The 22,202-nt window shown below is 53.7% G+C and overlaps 1 protein-coding gene across 1 annotated transcript in view; it reads left to right on the plus strand.

Moving 5' to 3' along the window:
* The window catches only part of LRFN2 (leucine rich repeat and fibronectin type III domain containing 2), a 173,315-nt gene that overhangs the window by 16,793 nt on the left and 134,320 nt on the right, over positions 1-22,202 (plus strand). The gene's annotated exons all lie outside the window — the stretch shown is intronic.

The following is a 22,202-nucleotide window of genomic DNA, read 5'->3' on the forward strand; positions in this document are numbered from 1 at the left end:
ACCCTGTCCTTCCCACTGTCCATCCTACCCCTACCCCCTAGAGGCAGTGTAGGCGGGTCTCCAGCCTATCTCTGCTACTTACTGGCTGTGTGATGGTAGGCAAGTTATTTGACCTTCCTGGGCCTCAGTTTCCTTGTCTGTAAAGGGGGGTGGCAGTGAGAACTCAGAGACAGTTAATGAGTTCATTGCCACCAACCGTGGTCCCAGGTCTGGCCCAGCCGCCCAGTTCAGAGGAAACGATGGGTTTTACGAACTCCCTGTTTCCTAGCAGCACTGGGACGGGTTGGGGACAGGATGGGGAATAAAGCACACACAGCATCTGTGCTTTCATTTCACAGGGGCCCAGCAGCTGCCCCATATCATGTTGCCACTCGCCCAGAGGGGGCATGGCGCTGCCGTGGGTGAGGGCTGAGGTGCATGTGAGTGTCCTCCTTAAAGAGAGGCCACAGCCTCCATTTCCTGCCATCTGTGTGCCGTTTTGGAGGCTCAGGGCCTGTCTACCAGCTCACAGTCCCCCAGGCCCAAAGAGCAAGGTTTCCACAGTTCACGGGGAAGACTCTGTGGACCCCCTGTGCCTAATGAACTGTGGGAGGCCTATGGGCTTTCCAAGAGGCCGAGGCCAGCCCAGGCCGCTGTCGGAGTCAGAGTTCATCTGTACACAGTACTTCCAGAGCAAGGGGCGGCCAGCAGACGCTGTCAGCTGAGAAAGACGACACTGGGACTGGGACTGAAGGCAGAGGAGACAAGAGAGGGAATCGGCAGACCTCTGGGAACAGCGAATCTTGTTTCTACTTTTTGGGGGGGCACTGATCAGGTGGCATAGTGGTTCATCCGGGCATCTCTGCTCTTGAGCAGACTGACTAAGGTCACCAAAAACACTGGGTCAGGTGTTAGGATTTTCCCGGAGAACCTCAGGAGTTCACCTGGGGGTAAAGTCTCTGGGTTGCCGGCCAGTGCCCCCTCACCAGCACCTCCCCCTCAGCTGGGCCAGGCCTGCTCCTCCCGCATCAGGCGTCAGCGTGGGCTGCTGTGGTTTAAATGGGCCAACGCAGGCCAGGGCCTCACAACAGAGAAGAAGGGGTGGTAGGGGAGGAAGGGGCGGTAGGGGAGGAAGCTCACTGTAGAAGCCCCACATGCAATTACTCCTGCCCTCACTGAGTCCATGTCTGTTGGCCCCCCATCTGGTGACCCGTGTCTCATCTGGAGCTGAGACTCAGAATAGGGAGAAGGGAGACGGGACCCAGAGGGGAACCCCATCTGGGAACCAGACAACTCGCAAGAATTGTTTAAAGTAATAAAGTGGCTTGGTTGTTCCCATTGAGCCTGGATTTGAGGGGATTTTTGTTTTTCCCTTCAGGTAAAGCAGTGTCAACCAGAGGCATCCCCCTCTTAGGCCCCCCCACCCCCACACACACACGTGCGCACGCACGCGATTTTGTCTCCTTGGCTGAGAGCAGGCCGTGTCACCATCTTGCTTTTCCTCTCTGCTGTGGATGGTAATGGCATCCTGCTCTGTCCTCATTGGGACCTGAAGACTAGGACCCTGGTAGCCCCTCAAGTGGCTTCTCTTCTTCTTCCTCCATCCAAGGAAGCCATGTGGGCCAAGGGACAATCTCAGAGCTGACCTTACAGCCTGGCTGTCCTAGCAACTTGCAGTATGACCTTGATTTAGAGGGTCTCCTTTCTGACCCTCTTCTGATTTCTCATTCTTACAATTGGGAGGTGGGTCAGCTATAGACAGCGTCCCAAGGGCTCTGAGGACGGGCCTGCCTCTGTCCACCTTAAACAGGCTCTGCATATTCCCCTGTAGGCTGCTCTCCAAGGTCATCATCCCAAGGTTTTCTGGAATGTAAATGTTGGAGAGTCCTACACTGATTTCCCTCGGGGTCCATAGCCTCTTCCAGATGGTCTTGGCTTCTGTGCATCCTGCAGGAAAAGCAGTGCACCCTCTGACTGTGATGGAGACCTTTCCTTGGAGCTGGGGAAAGGTAGAAACTCCGTATCAGTCTTAAGGCTTGTATTGGAACAGACAGGGGCCATGATTATTGTTTCAGAGCTTTGACGGCGGGTGTCTGCCTCCATCATTGCTCACAGCTCCCGGCTCAGACACACACGTGGAGGGAAGCTTTATGAAGACTAGTGCTTCGGTGATGGTGAGGGCTGCGGTGATGGTGCAGGTGGTGGTAGAGGTGGTTGGAGGTGGGGTGGGGATGGAGGGTGTGGTTGCAGTGATGGTGGAGATGATGGGGTCATGGTGTAGGGAGGTCTGGGGAGATGGTTAGGGCATCAGAAGTGATTAAGGAATTTTGGTAGGAGCCATGGAAAGGCATCAAAGGACTGTAATTTAAGGAAATAGAAACCTGATTTCCATTTTGAAAAGCTCACTTTAACTGCTTGGTGGATGACAAGAGTGGATGGATGTAGACCACTGAGGAGGCTGCTGGGATAGTCCAAGAGAAAGTAATGGTGCTCAGATTGGGATGGATGGAGAGCAGTGGGCAGATACTGTAGATACTTAAGTGATAAGTCAACAGGACTCGGTGATGACTAGCTAGCCCTTGATGAGATTGGGAGAGCTGTGAGTGAGGAGATATCAGGATGAACCATGGGTTTTGGCTTGGGCACCTTGACGGATCATTAGATTAGAAGCTCTGTGAAGGCAGGAACTCTATTGTGTCTACCTGCATCCCAGGCCCTCAAGCGGCAGCTGGCATGGGGTAGACCAGTGTTTTTCAACCTTTTTTGGGCAAAGGCACACTTGTTTCATGAAAAAAATCACGAGGCACACCACCATTAGAAAATGTTAAAAAATTTAACTCTGTGCCTAGATTGACTATATATAAAGTAATTCTCTTGAATAGGAATCAAATAAACACAAAGAAAGTATTTTATAATTACTTTATTATGAAATATTAAGTAAACAAAATAGTGAAAAATTATAAAATTCTTGTCTTGTCTGCACCTACGGCACACCAGGCAACATCTCGCGGCACACTAGTGTGCCGCGGAACAGCGGTTGAAAAACGCTGGGGTAGACGTTCAATAACTGTTGGTTGGATAAGTGTTGCTGTTGACGCAGTCATGAACCTGGTGGACATCAAACGCTCCAGGAGCTGACCAGCAGATGGTTAATGGCTAAAGGGCTGGGCCCCAGATGCCCAGGAACCTGAACTTGAATCCCAGGGAACTACCTAACTGGTTGTATGATTTTGGGAGCTGCAATAGAGTCATCTCTAAAATGGGAATACAAAGAGTGCTTACCTCACAGGTCTGTTCTACCAACGAAATGAGATCATATCATGAGATGATGTTGTAAAGCACCAGCTGGTTCCCAGACTGTGGTGGTCATTTAAGAAATGAGTCACCTGGACCTCACATCCAGAGCTTTGTGGGCTCACAGAGGGTAGTCTGTGGGGTGTCGGGGAGAGGAAGTCCATGAGGCAGGAAGCTGTTGAAGAAGAGGCACAGGGCTGGAGATACTGGGGGAGATGGATGTTCCTTCCACATCCTTCCTGCGGCCTCCAGCCTGTTTTCTAATCTTGTTTCTTGGCAGCCCTGGGAACGAGGCTGTTTGTGACGGGCCCCTGGGCTCACAGCAGCCGTGGTGCCCAAGGGAACGCAGAGCATCTCGGGACTCGCAGCTTCTACATCTACCTCTGCCTCAGCTTACTCCCAGCTTAGCCACATGATGTGAGTTTTAAAAAGAGCAACAGGTGGTGTTGACCCAGAGGGTGCCCCTACAAACCTCTCTCCCTAATGGTCTTTACTCCATGATGGAAGACGGGACTGGCAGGAAGCCGCTGGTCCCTGCTCCTTCCTCCCTTTGATGAGACAGTGAGGAACCAGCACACCTAGGGACCCCGGAGGGCCCCAGAGGAGGCAGTGGAGGGAGTTCACTGTCCCACAGCTGGTCCGCTGCTTTCCCGCTGCTGCCCTTATGTGTCTGGTCTGGAGAGGGAGGGAGTATGTGTCACAGACATGGAGCAATTACTGGAGGCAGAGGCAGATTTCAAAGCAGGGCAGAAAGAGATGCCATCCATGCCTGGGTCACCTGTGGGTACCACGTAAGGGTGTGGAGAGGAGTCTTCTACACATGGAGCCCCTCGAGCCAACTGTCAGCTTAGGGTCAACTTCAGGAAGACACGTGGGCTAGAAGCCAGCTGGTGGCTGTCAGCACTCTGTCAAACCCTGGACTTGGGGCTTCGGGAGGCACCCATGTGCACACACTCCGCCACCCATGTGGATACACATGTACGACCCAACACACTTGGTGGTCAGGCCCTCCAAAGGCACATCTACAGCCCCTGAGGGGAGCAGCCATGGGCAATGTGTGTGTGTGTGTGTGTGAGTGTGTGTGTGCATGTGCTGCATGTGTGCGTTCTGGGGCCTTTGTGTGCACAACAGAGGCTTCACAGTCAACTTCTAGGAAACTCTAAACCTGACAGAAAAAGACCAGGTTGCTTCTAGAGCTTTCTCCAGCAAATTAATACGCATGTGTAGACAGGACCAGGAAGCCCCATTCCTGCTGCTTCTCGGTGCCTAAGGTCCTTCCAGCTTTAGGGCTAGCAGAGGGAGAAGCGGCCAAGCTTTGCTCTGGCGGGACCCGCTAGGTCCTGGCAAGAAGGCCTGTTGTCCAGGTGCACCCCATTTCCTCCCGGGGATGTGGGATCAGAATCTTGTCTCTTCATAAGCCTCTCTTCTTCCCTTCGCCACCCCACCCCACATTCACGAGGCCAGTTCTCTGTTGTTTCTGCTCATCCCACCCCAGGGAGCCCCGCAGACCCCTTCTGGTCTGCATGTTAGACAGATGCCCCTCCTCTTTGACTCCTCGGGTGTCCTGGACCTCTCCAGTCCAGGCACTATAGTCATGTAACCATGACTCTTCCCTTTGCCTGCCCAAGCCTGCCCTGCCCCTCACCTCATCTTCCAGGAAGCCTTCTGTAATTGAGCTAGCCAAGCCCCTGCACCCCTCATCTGTCTTTCACCGTATGTTCATTTTTAGGTGGTCTTTCCCTCTGTCACTGCCCTCATGTCCTAAGTGGGCTATCATCTTCCAGAGGGCACACCCCAGGATGCCTAACCTCAACTCCTTCCTCCTTTCCTTTCTCGCTCTCTTTCTTCCAGTACTTCTTGAACTTCTTGTTTGCCATGAGCCTGACCCTGGACTGGGCTGTGGGCTGCGGAGTTTCCTGTTGGGGCTCCCTGAGTGCAGGTAGGGCCCCCAGCAGCCAGACCCCACAGAGGAGAGGGCACTGTCAGTGTGGCCTGCCACAGCTAAGCATCCGGCCCCTCCAGGAGCAGTGCTCATGGGGACGTTTCAGGAGACATGGATTCTATGCCCCGGTCGGTTCCCAGCCAGTCACTGGCCTCTCTGGCCGCGGCAAGGTGGGTACAGTTCCCATCTACAACAGGAGGTCACTGAAGAAGCTCCCTGATCCTTCCAGCCCCGGCGCTGTGGCTGTGAGGGAAGGCCTGGGTCCAGCCAGCTCTCCTGCAGCCTCACAGCCCTGTCCTTTCCCTTCTCTCCTGCAGGCAAGGAGCTGTCCCTGACCCCTGCTGGCTGCAGAGAGCTTTAGGGGGTTGGGGGCTCCTGTCATAGCTGTCCCTTCCTGGGCCTGATCTCCCGGCCCCGCTCACAACCTGGTGACTGTGCCTCCCTCCTGAATATGCTCTGCTATGACTTGGGGTGGAGGACAGCGCTGCACTAGGCAGCAGCCTGAGAGAAACATCCCTCAGCAGCGACGTGAAGTACAACACGGGGAATATAGTCAGTAACTTCGTATCACTATGGGTGGTGCGGGGGGTGAAAGCTTATGGGGGGATTACTTCATAAATTGCATCACTGTCTAACCGCTGTGCTGTACACCTGAAACTAATAGGAAATAATGTTCAATGCCAACTGTAACTGACAAATTAAAAAAGACAAACAAAGCCCTTAGTGCTGACAGACTCTCCACACAGCTGCTGAATCAGAGAGGGAGGAAGGTTCGTGTGGTGGTAGATTCGGCCTCTAGGTCATTCACATTAGTGGCTTTTAAGCTGTTAGGACTGGAACCCACAGTAAGGAATAGATTTTACATCACAACCTAGAATGATACGTACAAAATCACAACACATGTGATGGAAACAAAAATATTATGAAACAATATTCTTCCTAAGTACAATGCCCTATTCTATTCTACTCTATTTTATTCTATTCTATTTTATTCTCCTATCCTATCCTATCCTATCCTATCCTATCCTATCCTATCCTATCCTATCCTATCCTATCCTATTTTATGTAATGCCACCTTTGCTGTAGGCTCTTCCTCTCCTGTTAAGCATGCTGGCTGTGACCTGCTGCATTGATCATCACTGTCGATGGGCCGTGAAGTGCCATGTGATAAGCACGGATCTAGATGATGGGGCAGAGCTGGCGTGATGGGTGTAGGCTCTGTCAGCTCCCACGTGTGTTAGTGAGAACAGCTCCCCGCCTGGAGCCTCTTCAGGCTGGGGCCCAGGGAGCACGTCGCTCCACGCATGCCAGAGACTGCAGACCCTTTGCTTGTGGGAGTCAGGCCCGCCCCCACCACCCCTGCCCCCAGTGCTGCCCAGGTATTTCTGAGGATGTGAGGGCCCTGGCTTCCCAGGGCTGCCCTGCCCAGGGTTGGTGGCTCACACCTTGCCCCACCCTGGCCGGGTCACGGAACAGCTGGGAGAGGATCTCTGACAGGGTGGGCGGTGGCTGTGGCAGGGCTTTAACCCAGACTCAGAGAGGGCCTCCTCCACAGGTTGCATCCAGCTGCACATGCACTTAGGGCTCTGTGTGTCTCACACTCTGCACGACCGACCTGAAGGCAACGGGCATGAACATCTCTCCTCTCAGCCAGCGTTCTCTGAGCTGCCTCTGCGGCTCTGCCCGGGCTTCCCAAGGCAACCCCGATGACGGAGACACAGTCCTGCTGTCCTAGGCCAGTTGACATGGATCTGTCACAGGGAGGGCCAAGCAGGTCTGTGCCAGAGACCAAGGAGGGAGGGAGGAGGCCAGTCCTGGTGCACAGCTGCTCCCACATGATGGGATTAGAAGAGAGGGAGGAATGCAGCTTTGTGACCAAGACTGGGGGAGCCCCTCCAGGGTGGGAGGTGGGGGGTTGTGGGCAGGAGGGCCAGAGTCAAGGCAGTCAGTGTTGGGAGGGTGCTGGGCATGGGTGCAGGGGGCATAACTGCAGGGCCAGCCCAGGGGAGGAGGCAGGCTTCAGTCACATCCCCCTGCCCTTCAGGGACCAGATCTGTGGCCCCTCACTGATCGCAGAGGCCAGAGGAATTCTGTGTCAAAACATCACTGTTACAGGAGGGGCCAAATACCCCATCAGCCCTCTTTCCTCCTCCCCGCCCTCCATCACTGGGCGGGGCCAGGGCCCTGCAGGACCCTCACACTCTGGCCTGGGAGGTCCCCACCAGCCTAATTCCCAGGGAGCATGGGGGACCTGTCTGCCGCCCCAGCTCTGCTCCAGGCAGGATGTACAGCAGCGGAGTCATAAACTACATTTGACTAACGTCAAACAGTGTCATCGCAATAGGCTGAGCTCTGCAGGCGCCGTAATGGCTTTACTTAGGAACTTGATTTACAGTGTTCTCAGGAAGCCCCCCAGGCCTGCTCTTCCAGGGAGCATCCTGGGGCTGGCCCCTCCGCAGCCCACCTCCCCCACCCACCGGCTCCCACTCTGCACCTGGGCAATGCAGGAGACTCAGAGCAGCACCCCTCAAACCGCTCCCATGGCCCCTCCTCCACCCACCACGGCCCTCCCCCCACCCACCATGTTCCCTCCTTCCATCCACCATTGCCCCTCCCCCACCCACTATGGTCCTCCCCCCATCCACCATGGCCCCTCCCCACACCCACCATGGCCCCTCCCCTATCTACCATGGCCCCCTCTCCCTATCTACCATGGCCCCTCCTCCATCCACCATGGCCCCTCCACCCACCATGGCCCTCCCCCCACCCACCATGGCCATTCCTCCACCCACCATGGTCCTCCCCACACCCACCATGGTCCCTCTCCCATCTACCATGGCCCCTTCTCCCTATCTACCATGGCCCCTCCTCCATCACCATGGCCCCTCCACCCACCCACCATGTTCCCTCCTTCCACCCACCATAACCAGCACCTTCATCTCTCACCATCCTGACTCACTTGTCTGCTGGGATCCGCACCCCACATATGCTCCATCCCATTAATCCTCACTACCTTCCTACTGGCTTCCCCCTGTGCTTGACCCTGATGCTGGCACCTGTGGGTGTGATGCTGCTTCCTGTTTCAACTGCCGTGCAGGGTCATGGTCACGGCTGGCCTTTGACCGTGAGCTGCCTCCGACCATGACACTTTCCCCGCCTCTGTCCTCTGCAGAACAGGTGCTAATGGTGTTCTTTCTCCACCTCATAGTGGGTTTTCTGGGACTCAATGGCAGAACACAAGCGAGGTTCTGGGAAGAGCAGAGTGGGAGCTATTAATAACAATAGTAATAACCATTATAATATTACTGTAATAATAATAATTATTATTATTATTATTATTATTATTATTATTATTATATGATTCTAACATCCGTCCTGCCTCCCCCCACCAGGCCCCAGGCTCCACAGTCAGGAACCCCATTCCCCATCAGAAGCAGGCACCTCCTCCCAATCCTCTCTCTGCCCTCCCAGGCTTCCTGGGACCCCTTGCTGCCCATGCTCAGCTCAGTTACTGTCTGACTCCACACCTGCTTCCTGTCCTAGTGCAGGCCCATTCTGCAGACCCTGGCTATGCGGGGCTGGCCAGTGGAACAGATTCTTCACGTAGCATAGCCACACCACCCCCAGTCCTGCAGTGGTGCTAGGCTGGGGTCCCTCGCAGAGGGGGTGGTGGCATGATGGCAGCGGGGCTGGGAGGTGTATTGAAGTGGGAGGGGCTCCCAGTTGCCTGTTGATTAGGAGTCTGGTTATTATTACATCTCTTGTTCTCAAAGAGCTCTCAGTCTGAGGCGGCATGGACCGAGCAAGATGGAAGGCTGTCTTGATCTGGCTCTGGATCTTAGGAGAGCTCAGCATTGGTAGCCAAGGCCCAGGGAATTCTGGGGGTGGGCCAAGTTTGGGGTCACTCAGGGGAAAGAAGTCCAAGAAATCATGCATTCAGAAGAGGGCCTGGAGCAGCATTAGTGTATGTGCAATTGTGTGTGTGCAATTGTGTGTGTGTGTGTATGTGTGTGCTCACACGCAATCACATGTGAGAGAGAGACCAGCTTTGCATTCCCTCTGCACCACTAGCTGTGTGACCCTGTACCCACCACCTGCTCGCTCCTGGAGTAAGCTACCCTCCTGGGGACCAGGAGTGTGGCCCCTGAAGGGCTGCGTGTGGAAGTCCTGCTGAAGCAGAGGGTGGGTAAGTGTCCTGGGAGAATGATCACACTCCAGCTGTCCCTCTACCTCCCCTCCCCCGGCCCTTTCAGAAGTGCACCTGGCCCCATCCCCTTGTCCTCACTGCTCTGCACCTTCAGCACAGCTTTGAATCACATCCATCCTTTTGGGCAGAAGGGCTCTTGCCCTAGGAGGGAAGGGCCGGGGGCCCAGGCAGGGCCCGAGTGCAGACAGGTCCAGGTCCTTGTGGGCTGTTTCCCTGGCCATGCAGCGGGGCCAGTGCAGTGGACGGAGCCTGGGGGGTGGGGTGGGGTCTGGGGGAGCCCTCTGATGCCTGTGGCTCCTTCCAGGCTTCTAGACCCTGAGTGAGAGCCACTGGGGCACCGTTAGAGCCATCAACTGGCAGGCCCTCTCCAGTGGCTTAGGTTAGGAAATCAGGGCTGGGGCAGCGAACGGCACGGTGCCCAGAACATGCTCGGCCAGAGCCTGGAACACGGCGCATTCTCAGTGTGGTGCTAATGTTTTCCTGATTCCATGATGTCTTGTTCTCAGGGAGCCCCGGCCTGAGATGACATAGCTGCAGGCAATGAAGGAAGAGGTCCCGTAGCAAAGCCATCCACACTAGCTACACATCGGGGAGGTGTGCGGGTGGGTGGGTGCTCTGTGGTGGGGATTTGGAGTCAGGGTAGAGAAGGCTGGACCGGAAACCCCGACTCTCATCTGTTGAATGCAAGAGGCTTCCTGAGAGGCAGGCTCCCGCAGCCCTTGAAGGCCAGGCCCAGAGAAGTAGGCTGGGCAATGGGTGAGTGCGAGGATGCAGGCTGGAATAGAGCTTTCTCTGACAGTGCAGGAGCCCTGCGCCTGGAGCCCTGGCCTGCCAGGGGCTCTGAGTGGGGAGCATCTGGCTCTTCCCTCCCTCCCGGATGAGACCCAGCCACCCTCCCTCGGTGATCAATATTCTGAGAAAGGTTTTCTGCACCCTGCGGCACTGGGTTTCACATTGGAGGGGAGAGGTGCAGTGTCCTCCCTCCTTCGCTGTGGGTGAGCTCATCTCCTGCCTGGCCTTGCCCCCACCCGGTGTGGAGGAGCAGGTGGGGTGGGGGTGAGCTGCCAGGGAGGGGGTGCAAGCGCATCTGCTTGCATTGGTTTCTCTGAGGCTGGCAGACACAATGCCTCTGCTCTCAGGGAAGGAGAATGGGGCAATTACTGAATCAGCTGTCCAGAGAAGACCGAGCTGTGTTAGATGGCAGGAAGAACTTCCCACCAGCATGCGCAGGAAAGGCTCTTTTATCTGCTATAATTAATTCCGCATCATTGAGAATGGCTTTGTTAGACGCAGAACGTCGGCTTCACCTCCTGCTTTTGCTGTGGCAACCGCTGTGCTCCTAAGTTGATTTGCTGTGGGGTGATTTTTAAACAAGAAACCGGCTGGGGGCAGAGAGGGAAGATGGATGATTGGTAGGAGAGACTCTGGACAAGAGCGGTTTTTCAGAGAGAAGGGGAGTGTGAAGATGGGGAAGGGGAGAGGGGAGAGAGAGGTTGGAAAACAAACAGTAGAGAGAACAAGCGGTGTTTGATACTTTGAGCCAATCCTCTGAAATTCTAGGGCCTCAGTTTGCTCATCTGTACAAGGGGACCATTTTAGCGTGAACAGTCAGTGGTTGTATGAAGCTGTGGTTATGATTTGACAACCAAAGTACAAGTGGCATTCTAAAGAGCTGAGCAGTTGCTGGGTTCATCTTATCTTGGATTAATGTGTTTTTGGTCAGGGGTGGGAGTGGGAGAACAGTAAGGAGAAGAGTTAAATTAACTACCTATTTCCTTGGGACCTTTCCACTCCCTATCAGTTTGTCCATCTATGTCTCTCTCCATCCATTCACACTCTCCCCTGCCTCATTCATCCACCCACCCATCCATCTATCCCATCCCTCCATATGTCCTCAGTTCCAGCTTACTCCTGGGTGGAGTCTAGTGGAGACAGTGTTTAGGGGGCCCCGGGAAGAAAGTCCCTCAGGAGGCCTTTGAGTGAGTCCATGGGACTGAGGCCTCCAACTGAGGTGATGTGACCCTGGCCGCTGTGCTGTCTGCCTTTTTGCTTCTGTCCATCACAGACCATTTCCCTCCCTCCTGGAAAGCTGGCCAGTGAGGAAGCCCTGGCTCCGGTGGTGGGAGTGGAGGGGTCAGTGAGTGGGGCACTTCGGTGGGCGGGTGGGGAGAGAGGGGTTGAGGGTGAGTCCTTCTCTGCAAACCTGAGGGGTTTGCTGCTAGAGGAGAGGCCTGTCTGAGGCCACGGGAGGCCGAGGACTAACCTGGATTCCTGAACAACAGCATCCAAGGCCCATGGCCAAGTTCCAACTAACTAGCATGTTGAGTAGCTGAGTATGTTAATGGCATGATTACGTGTGGGGTTTTCACTGATTAAGATGAGCGAGGATAGGATGAGAGCACTGTAGGACAACATTACTCTAGTTAACACAACCCCACAGTCCCTCATAGGAACTGGGCTTATTTTTATTTTTCCAAGGACTGGAAGGATTATGCAAATATAAAAAATTACTTTCCGGGCCAGGGCGATTAGAGTATGAGTGTTTTTCTTCCTTTCCTTTCTGAAAACTCTTTTAACAATATTGGTTTTATAATAATAATAAAAATATTTTAAGTGAGCGAGAAAAGAGAAACAGGTTTGAGACTCTAGCGACCGATGCTTTATATTCAAATATCCTAATGCTTTTAGGTACAAACACATCTCCTGTTGCATGGTGGATATGTCTCCAGGATTTTACTTTTTCAAGGCCCACGTGATGGTGTCTGCTCAGCTACCTCGGTAAGAGGGTCCCATTTCCACAATGGGGCCAGGAGTAAGACAACATTGAATGTAGTAAGCTTTGTTTCTCAAACCTGGGAACCAATTGGGAAAGAAACTTCTGGAACCCTGCCCCACACCTGCTGCATTCGAATGGTCATTTGAGGGAGATGCCCAGGTAATGTGTATGCGCATTCCCACGTGAGAGCCAGTGTTCCAGAAGAGTGGTTTTCAAGCTCTTGCATACATTCCTGTAGGCTTAGGAAAGAGGGTGTGAGCCTCCATCAGAGTTTCTGATTCCATGAGCTGGGTGGGGGTAGGGAGGAACCCCAGATCATTTGTATGTCTAATGGTGAAGAGCAACTTGGAGAACCTCTGCTCTCAGGATGGAGCAAACCACATGGCCCCGAGTGTGGGAGGGGGTGGGAACTGGTGTGGCCCCTGCTGTGTCAATGATTGTTGCACCTGTGCAATGGGGGGGTGGGTCTTATCCTTTCTGTTGGCTTCAGCTTCCTCACTGGCTGAGCAGGAGGATTGCTCCTGACGGACTAGAATGTGCCGCTCCAATCTGTCTTGTCCTTTTATGAATTCCATCATGTGCATGGAGAGCTGGTCAGATTGATTTTGTACAAAACATTCTGCTGGCCTCACGCAGATGCTCTGTCAGTCTCCAGTCGCCCTGCATTGCTGAGGCGACTGCTGTGTCCAGTCTTGGCATCATGGCCTCCTAGAGGATGAGGCTGGGCACAGGGGCCTTCCTTGACTGAGGGTTTGAGCAATGAAAGGCCAGATTTGACAGGGCAGGTCTCTCTGAAGACCTTGGATTTTCAGTCTGTTTACCTCCCAGTCGATACCATGTCCTGGCATCCGTCCTCCGCAGCCACTTCCTCCCACATGTCTCACGGTCCCGTTTCTTTATTCATTAGATGCATATCTGCCAGTTGTTGCCTGTGCCCCTGCCAGTGGGTTAAGTGCTATGATGGAATCCAAAGAAGTGAATCAATGGACACACACACCTCCTACCTTTTAAGTAAAGTAATAGAAACCCGATTGGAAGTAGTAAGACGATGGAGGGTGTCTGTGGTTGGCCTGTGGGAAGCTGGGCAGTGACGTGGACTTCAGGAGCAGGTGAGCAGGCCTCGTGCCCTTTTTCCAGGGCTCTTTGTGTGCTGGCCTCTGTGCTGGCTCCACCCTTCTCTGCTGCCTCCTTCTTGGCCCCACATCCCGGTTCCATGCTTCCCTGAAGGAAGTAGTTTTCTGGAGGGCAGGGACCATGCCTCTGTTGTTCACTGCAGTGCTCATGCCCACCCTTGCCTAGAACAGCACCTGGCCTGCAGGCGGCCTCTGTAACTCCCTGTATGCAGTGCTTTGTCCCCGAGAGTCCCTCTGAACGGACTGACTTGGGTCATGAGTTCTTCCAGAACCAGTCTTTGTGGCTTGATTCATGCACCATCACTAACTTGCCTAGTGTCATCACATGCCATCCTGGAGCTGGAGATTGCATCAGCTTTCCCAGGCCCACAGGAGATCCTGTGTGGATGTTGGGAATTATTTTATTTTACTTTTAAATCCTCACCCGACGATATGATTTCTAGAGAGAGTGGAAGGGAGGGAGGAGGGAGAGAGAGGGGGGAAGAGAGGGAAACAGGGTGTGGAGTGGGGAGAGAGAGCAACATCAATGTGGGGGGAAAAATACATCAATTGGTTGCCTCCCTTACCAGGGCTGGGGAAGCTGCAACCAAGGTATGTGCCTTGCCTGGGAATGCAACCCATGACCCTTCGATCCATGTGCCCATGCTCTGACCATTGAGTAAACCAGACAGGGCAATATGGGCAGCTTTTATGATGGATCCTCGGAGGGTAACTGCTAACGTCCACTGCAATCCTCTGGCTGCAACACATCTCTTGTCCTGCAGGCACACCTTCAAGAACACTCCACCTACACACAATGCACTCGCCTCATGCAAGGAGTGTGAGGTCCACCCAGACACTGCTTCCACTCCCCGTCCAGCAGCTCTTGGTGCAGTGAGTCCTCTTCATCTTTTTTTTTTTTTTTTTTTTTTTTTTAGCTAAAACAGATGTTTCAGACTCTGACTTGTTAAATGGTAAGCCACGTCTCAACACACCCAATATTCACTGATGGAGAGAGAATATGAGAAATGCAGAAATAAAAAATATTTAAAAAGTCAAGTAAACAAAAACATAGCCATGGGAAGTAGTAAAACTGGAAGCTGTGTGAGGGCACTGATGGGTGATCCGTAGCATTGGTCTGCAAGTGCGTGGCCTGCTGGGTGAGCCAGCCTGGAGCGGGAGGCTCTCCCTGTCCCTGCTGCTCCCTGGCCTCTCTCAGATGGCCATTACGGAGGACTTCCTTTCGGTGCCACTTTAGCAGTTGCCTCCCACGGGATGATGCTGGGAAAGTGGGCCTTGCCAGAGGGTTGGAGCAATGAAAGGCCAGATTTGACAAGATAGGTCTCTCTGAAGACCTTGGATTTTCAGTCTGTTTACCTCCCAGTCGATACCATGTGCCAATAACAGCAGCCAAGAGATATTGCTGAGTCAGTCTGAAGTCGGAGGTTGTCTCCTAGCAACAGACCTCCCTCCTCTGCTCACTCCCCGGCCCTTCGTTTTATCACTCCTGCTTCCACGCTGTGTCTCCTGGGGCTCTGCTTTGGGACACAGAGGCACCTCGGGCCTGCTCTCCGCTCACTGGCTCCACCTTGGCTGCTTCCTTGCACCGGAAGGGATCGTCCGCATTGCCAAGAGGGGAGTTTATTTTAAGGGATGTGTGCATATGGGTCAGGATTCAGACTTTCAACTGACCCTATCCTATGTGTCACTGTGGTTCCCGCCACCTACCTGTACTCAGGAACAACACATCACTTTCCCGTGCCTGCCAGGCTCCGGGGACAGTGATGTCAGGAAGTTTGGATTACAGGCCGTGGGGGGGCAGGGCCACAACTCCTAGCAAAGCCGTGTTTTCTTTTTCCTCTGCTCTCATCGGGCCACCTGGAGCCGAAGGTTGTCTTTTAGGACCTCACTTTTTTTTTTTTTTTTTTTTTTAAATAATACACAATGCCTCTTCACTTTTTTTTTTTAAATATATTTTATTGACCTTTTTATAGCGAGGAAGAGAGAGGGATAGAGAGTTAGAAACATCGATGAGAGATAATCATCGACCAGCTGCCTCTTGCACACCCCCTCCTGAGAATGTGCCCACAACCAAGGTACATGCCCTTGACCGGAATCGAACCCGGGACCTTTCAGTCTGCAGGCTGACGCTCTATCCACTGAGCCAAACCGGTTTCGGCCTAGGACTTCACATTTTATTGAAGGCCACAGTATTGCAATGTCTTAGATTTCTCTTACCTGCCATAGCCTGTGGGCACATGGTCAGTCTGCAACTTGGGGAACCGGAGGCAGCGGGATAACCACCCTCCCTGCTATTATGTATCAAGTGTGGCCAACTCACCAGCTGGGGAGCCATAACCCTGTGGCATGTCCAGGTGCTATCTCTGCCCATTGGGAAAAGCCCCCCCTTTCTCGCGTCACTTCACTGCCACTTGCTAGGAAGTTGTCTTGTAAAGGCACATCTCTGCTGGCCTGAGTGCCTGTGCCTCAGGGCCGGGCACAGGCACATCGTCCTCGGTGGCCCTGGATGGCAACATCGTCCTTGTTTGCCACAAACCTCTCTGACTTAGTGAATCCACCCCACTTTGCCTGACATTGTGGGGTCAAATACTTAAACATCCCACTTCTGGTATCAAAGTCTCAATCCACTACATGCAATTGATCATAAGGTGACAAAAACCTGGCTTGATCTGACTTCCAAATATGAGCGTTATTGGCTTGTGTAACCTTGGTGTGGATTGCAGGCATGGATTCGCCAGTTTGGCTCCATTTCCTTAATCTCTGTGAGTTAGCTTCATCCTCATGGTAGCGAGATGGCTGTGGCAGGTGCAGGCTGCAGGCCCAAGGATCAGGCCATCTAGGAGGAGAGAAGTCTTGGAAGGAGTTCTGAGATGCACAGATTGGACCTACTTGGGTCGTATGCTCCTCTCATAGCCTATCACCGTGGCCTCTGGAATTAAATGCACTGATTGGAGCTGGGGAGTGGGAACTGGGGGGCCAACTCTCCAGAACCATGTAGCTCCCCAAACTATTGAATAAAATCAAAGGCTTTTGGGAAGAACGCCTTGCATGCTCCTGATATAAACATGATGCTAATAATGCTGATGGCTATCATTTACTGTCCTGCTCTATGCATTGGATCAAATAACCTATAACACAGGTACTAAACGGAAGTTCTTACTAGGTCACATGACTGGTAATTATTAGCATACGATGTGACCCAAAGTCTGTCAGATTCCTGTGCTTTCTGTCTCCATCTAATTGAGAAGGGCAGGGTCCCATCAGGAAACAGATGGCTCACTCAAACGGGTTCTTTAAAAAGGAACTCTTTGCCAAGGTGTAGACATGGCATCGGAAGCCACAGGGAAAATGCAATACCATGGGACTCCCAGCACCAGGGTGTTGTTACCAACCCTGAACTTGAGGGGTGAAGGAGGGGTTGCTCCTGAAACCCCGGCTGCCCAACGGGAGCTGTCACCTTTGCTTGAAGGTCACAGCCAGACCTACAGGGAGAGAGCTGGGAGGGAGGATAAATAACTTAGTGTGCCCTCCCCGCCCTCCATGACCCATTTCCTGCTGGTCTTCCCTATTGGCCTGGCACTGGGCATGTAGCTCAGGGTGGAGAAGCTGGAGAGTGGGTCTGGAGGAGAACAAAGGCTGCTCAGAACAGGACCAAGAAGACGGAGTAAGCTAACCTATGTATGAGGCAGGAGAGGTGTTGGGGGCAGGAGAGGCACCATAGTTTTGGGCCATTTACTGATGTTAGTCAGCATTGCTTTGTTGCCATTTTTTTTTTTTACAACAAAAATACACTCTTACGTCAATATAATATAACAGCTGCGGGTGATTGGATGCCTACTTTATTAAGTAAATGCAAATCTTCTCAGTAACTCTAGGAAGGGTTATAAGCTTTGCTGGGCAAATGGGGAAACTGAGGCTCAGAGAAGTTAATAGGTGTAGTAAAGGTTAAGAGCCAGGGCTGTGGAGGCTGGTCACCTGAGTTCAAATCCTGACTCTACCACTTACTCTTTGATTCCACGCCTGTTCCTTTTCCCTTATTTGCCTCAGTTTTCTCACCTGAGACAGGATCGCAGTGGTAACCACCACCTCTGATAGCGAATGTGTGTGAAAAACCAAACTTGGAACAGTGCCTGGGACAGAGCAAACGCTCACACACATCAGCTCTGCTCACTGAGTGACTCGAGTCATGTGGCTTGGCAGCTGTTGGGCTGGGGTTTGAATTGGACCCTCAGCCAGGAAGTGCCCCTGCTCTGTATCACCAGCGTTGGCCGAGCCAATGAGGGCACATCCTCAGGGGCTCCCCTGGGCTCTCCCCAGCCCCCAAGTCCAGGCAGTGGTTATGGACTTGGGCCAGATTACTCACCCCTGTCCCTAAGGAGTCAGAGGCTAGCACTGGGGTTTACAGAGACTGCAGGGACACTTGGGATCGGCACCAAGATGTCACTTAGGTGAATCATGTCACTTCTTCCCAAAGAAGGAAGAGTGTGATGCACAGGCGTTGGCACAGCCCCTTCGGACCGTGCAGGGCCTCTAAGACTGAGTAGACACATGAGTGCTGTATGCCAGCACAGTCAGGGCCTTGTCTCTCTGTGCCATGCAGCCTGCCGGCAAAACATGGCCACCCACCCACAGGGCTATCACTGATCTCCCTTTCCCTCTCCCGTATCAGCACAGCCTCCCCGACAAGCTGCCATTCTCAAATACAGCCACTGGGCTCTCGGAGCAGCCACGCCACCAGGTCGGGGGTGCAGGTCAGGCCCTACAGAGCACTGGGCTCCCGCCCGCTGCTGCTCTCTGCACTGAATTACTCTCATGGATGCATAGCCACGGAATGACTTCCTGGGCGGGCGGGATGCTCAGACCTGAGGACAGAACACTGAATGAAGAGAAAGAAAGGAAAAGGAAATAGTAAATGTCGTCCAGCCCTCATGGAGCTACATTTTCGAATGCCTCTCTTGCAGCCTTTTGGAATTTGTCCAAGTTACCATTTTAGTGCAAGACACCCGAGCCCTGGCCTCACTTCCTCCCCATGCCCTCTGCTCTTCCTTCTCTACCTCTTTCCTTTATCCTGTTCTACCTCTTACCTTCTCTTTCCCCTCTCCCTCCCTCATTGTCTTCTCCCTCTCTGCCCCTCCCCCTCTCGCCTCTCCCTCCTCCTGGGGCCACTCTGTGTGTCTTTTTTTCTTCTTGCCCTTCCTGTCCCCACATCTGGCCTCCATGCCAATCAAGGCAGAGGTGATAAGCGAGTGAGTGGTCTTTCCGGCCACAGCCCTCCAGGGCCCAGCCAAGCCCAGTGACCCCCACCTGCATCTGTGCTGCCAACTCCCCATGGTCTACAAAATGAGAGGACAGGGCTCTTTGCTTGCTGGTCAATTCCAAAAAGAGAAAATAACCATTTAGGAAGCATTGAGTATGTGCTAGGCTCTGTGCAGGGCACTTGATATGAATGAGTTACTTTGATCCCACATTTCCCTCCATTCCAACGCAGGGATTCTGGCTCAGACCTGAGGAGTGACTTACCTGCTCATAAATGGGGGAGCAGGATTTGAACGGAGGATGCTGTGCTTTTAACCGCTGCCCTACCCTGCCCCTGCTGCAGTACTTACTCAGTTAACATAGCCCATCTCATCACAGCTGCAAAGGGCCTGTCACCATCGGCTCTGTCCCCTTTATTATAAAGGTGCAGGTTTGAGATTCAGAGAGAGAGGGAGGGCAGCGTACATGTGGTCACCCGTGGGGCCAGCAAGGAGCAGGGACCCCCTCTCTCTGGCCAGGACCCTTTGTCCGCAGCATAGAGGTGAGGTGGCTGTTGCTCCCGTTCTGCTGTGAGTGGGAACAGTTTTCTTCTTCTCACCTCTCACCGGAGGGCATCGGAGCAAATGACATCCCCGGCTGAGCTGCTCTGAAGCAGGCCTGGGAGGAGGAGGTCCAGGCTGGCAGACCTCGGGGCGCAGTGGTGTGTGGCCCTGCAGGGAAACGAGGATTGTGTATGGCTGTTAACGCAAAGCCTGAAGAAATGCTCAGCCACAGGAGCGCCAGGCCTGGGGGTTTATTGCAGCTTTGAGTTGATGCTTAAACTTAGTGCTAAATAAAATCCCAGAACAGTCTAAAGTCTGCCTCAGGTGGGACTTTCAGGTCTGGCATTAGCGGGGGCGGGTGAAGCTCTGCAGGCTTCAGTGGGTCAGGCGTGTGGCCCTGCTGGCAGGGAGGAGGCTCTGAGCTCAGACCAGAGCTAGTGTTCTCTCCCTCTCTCCCTCCCTTCCTCCTCCCATTATTCCCCCCCCCCCTCCTCTCTCTCCCCTTCTCCTCCTCCTTCTCTTTCTTCCTCTCTCAATAAATCTTGCCCTGTACCTCTCCCTTCCCCTCTCTCTCTCTTTCTCTCTATCTCTTGCCCACTCCCTCCCTCTCTCTCCATCTCTTGTTCTCTCTCTCCCCCCTTTCCCTTCCTCCCACTCCTTTTCCCTTCCTCCCTCTCCTTCTCCCTCTTTTTCATTCCTTCCTTCCCTTTTTTCTCCCAGCTGGCCTGATTGGATCGGCACTTCCAGGCTTCCCCCACTGAGATTCCCCGCAAGGCCCAGCATCTGGGTGGGGATGGTGGTGGTGCCCCTGCCAGTCCCTGGGAGGAAGCTGGTCCCAGCAGGGTGCTTCCCCAGGATGTGACTAGGACTGGGGGGGAGAGGGGGGACATGCCAGGCCCAAGTCCCTCTGAGGCATATAAACTGAGCATTTAGAACCTGGCTGTAGGCATTGCCACACCAAAGACAAGAACAGGTGGCGCTCGGCGGTATTCCAGCATTTTACAAGAACAAGAAACGAAGAGACGGGAAGCGGCCAAACCCAGGTTGAGCATGCCTCTAGGATGAGGCTCTTCACTGACACAATAGACGCCCAAGCAGGGGAGACCCCCAGGCCAGCAGCTGCTTCCCGCTCAGGACCTGGCCCATAATTATAATCCCCATCCTTTGATTTTCGCTGTGAAAACAGCAACATTCCGCTAGCTTCGAGCTGAAAAAAATACTGGGTAGAGCTTAAGAGATTTATAAACACGGCGAAAAATCCCAGGCTTGTTTCCCACAGCTCATGTCCCTAGGAGAGGGGAGGGACAGCTGAGTTTGGAGGATGGGAGCCAGCAGAGGGAGTGGGGAGATACAGATGTGCAAACACCTGGGTGTGCATGGACCAGAAGCTGAATGGGAGCCGAGAATACGACTCAGCTGCCAAAAAACTAGCTAATTGTCTCTGGCGGCAATGAGAGGGGCATATACACGTAGGTGTGTGTGTCTATCCTCTGCAGGTGCCCGTGGCTCCATCCAGAAAGGATTTATGGAACTGGGATAGACAGAGAAGCTGAATGAGAGGGACAGATGTCCTTCTGGACTCTGTGCTGATGGGCAGGGACCGAATAAGCCGGGAGCTCTCCACTGGCTGGCGGGGCACAGTGGGTGGTCTTTTCTGTGTTCCTGGCAGTAGCTGAAAGCCTGCCATTCGGGACTGATGGAGTAAATTCCAGATTTTTTTTGGGGGGGTGGGGTTGGGGGGCTGGCAGGGGCTCCAGAGGCACAAGACGCAATTGCAGACTTTGGTGATGGTTTGCTGCCATTTTGCAGGTGCGCCATCTCAGTGGCGGGATGGGGCCCTGGCCCTGCACCTGCTCATTTGCAGCCCTGCCTCTGTCCACAGGGGACTTTGGTGGCAGATGGTCTCAGGGAAAACATGGACACCTGGTTTTGTGGTTTGGGAAGTAATAGCCCCTATTGTGTCCACAGGAACCTAGGGGACTCCTCCCGGGCAGAGAGGGCAGTGGGGGGCCCAGCCCTCTGGGCATCTGGCATTCTGGCTGGAGCTCAGAGGGCCTGGGTATCAGGGCTGCCTTCACCTGTGGAAAGAAGCAAGGTGTGGCCAGACTTGGGGTAGGCCTAAAGGATACAAAGCTAGAGGAAGTCTTTTTTTTTTTTGTAAATTTTGCATTGATTTTTAAAATTTTCTTTTTACCATCTCACTTTCTCCCGCCCAGCCCAGCTCAGAGGCAAGTTGTGCAGGGTCCCCTGGTGGCCTGGCTGGTGGGCATTCTCCTGGTTGGACAGTGAGGACACAGTGCTGGCCCCGGGCTGTTGGCCGAGGCTGGTCCAGCGCCGGAGGCTCAGTGCTCTGCAGATGCTGCTAGAACACTCAGACAGCCCCTCCAAGGCTGCTGTGCCTGCAGCGCCTCTGCCCACCCATCTGCCTGTGGCCCCGTGCCATTTCTCCTCCCAGCCAGCACTGCCTGGCTGCATCCCAGTGACCCCTGCTGCTCGCTCCTCTCTGGGCTCAGGTTTTCTAGTCGGAAAATTCACAACAGTATCTCACGGAAAGGCAGTCACCTAGGAGCCTTTCAGCAGGAGACAGCCTCCCGGGATGGTCCCCTCTCTCATGGTAGAGCTGAAGAGGGTGCACCTTTAGCAAGCATCCAGGCCAAAGCAGCAGCTCGCCTGGAAATGGAGTGTATGTGTGTATGGACATGCATGCCTGTGTTTGAATGACCAGGTCTCTGGGTTCATGTCCACGTGAGTGCAAGTCTGTGCATGGCAGAGATCCTTCAGGTGATTAGGCAGGCTGAAAGACATATTGGGTTTGGTATGTGCCTACATGTGGCACGGCCTTGTGCATGCACATGTGTGTGTGTGGGTGTGTGTGCATGGGCATCCTTAGATGCCTGTTTCTTCTCTATAGGTATTTGTGTGCCTCTCTGGGTTCCACAAACAGGGGGGCTCTGGGTGCCTGACACCTGTGTGCTGCTGCGGTGTCTGATGGGTGAGCATGATGAGTGGCATAAAGAAAATCTCTCCGTGGTCCTGTGTCCCTAGGGGAGAGATGCTGGGAGATGGGAGGCTG

This window comes from Pipistrellus kuhlii, unplaced genomic scaffold (genome assembly GCF_014108245.1).
Source record: "Pipistrellus kuhlii isolate mPipKuh1 unplaced genomic scaffold, mPipKuh1.p scaffold_m20_p_5, whole genome shotgun sequence".
Lineage (NCBI taxonomy): Eukaryota > Metazoa > Chordata > Mammalia > Chiroptera > Vespertilionidae > Pipistrellus > Pipistrellus kuhlii.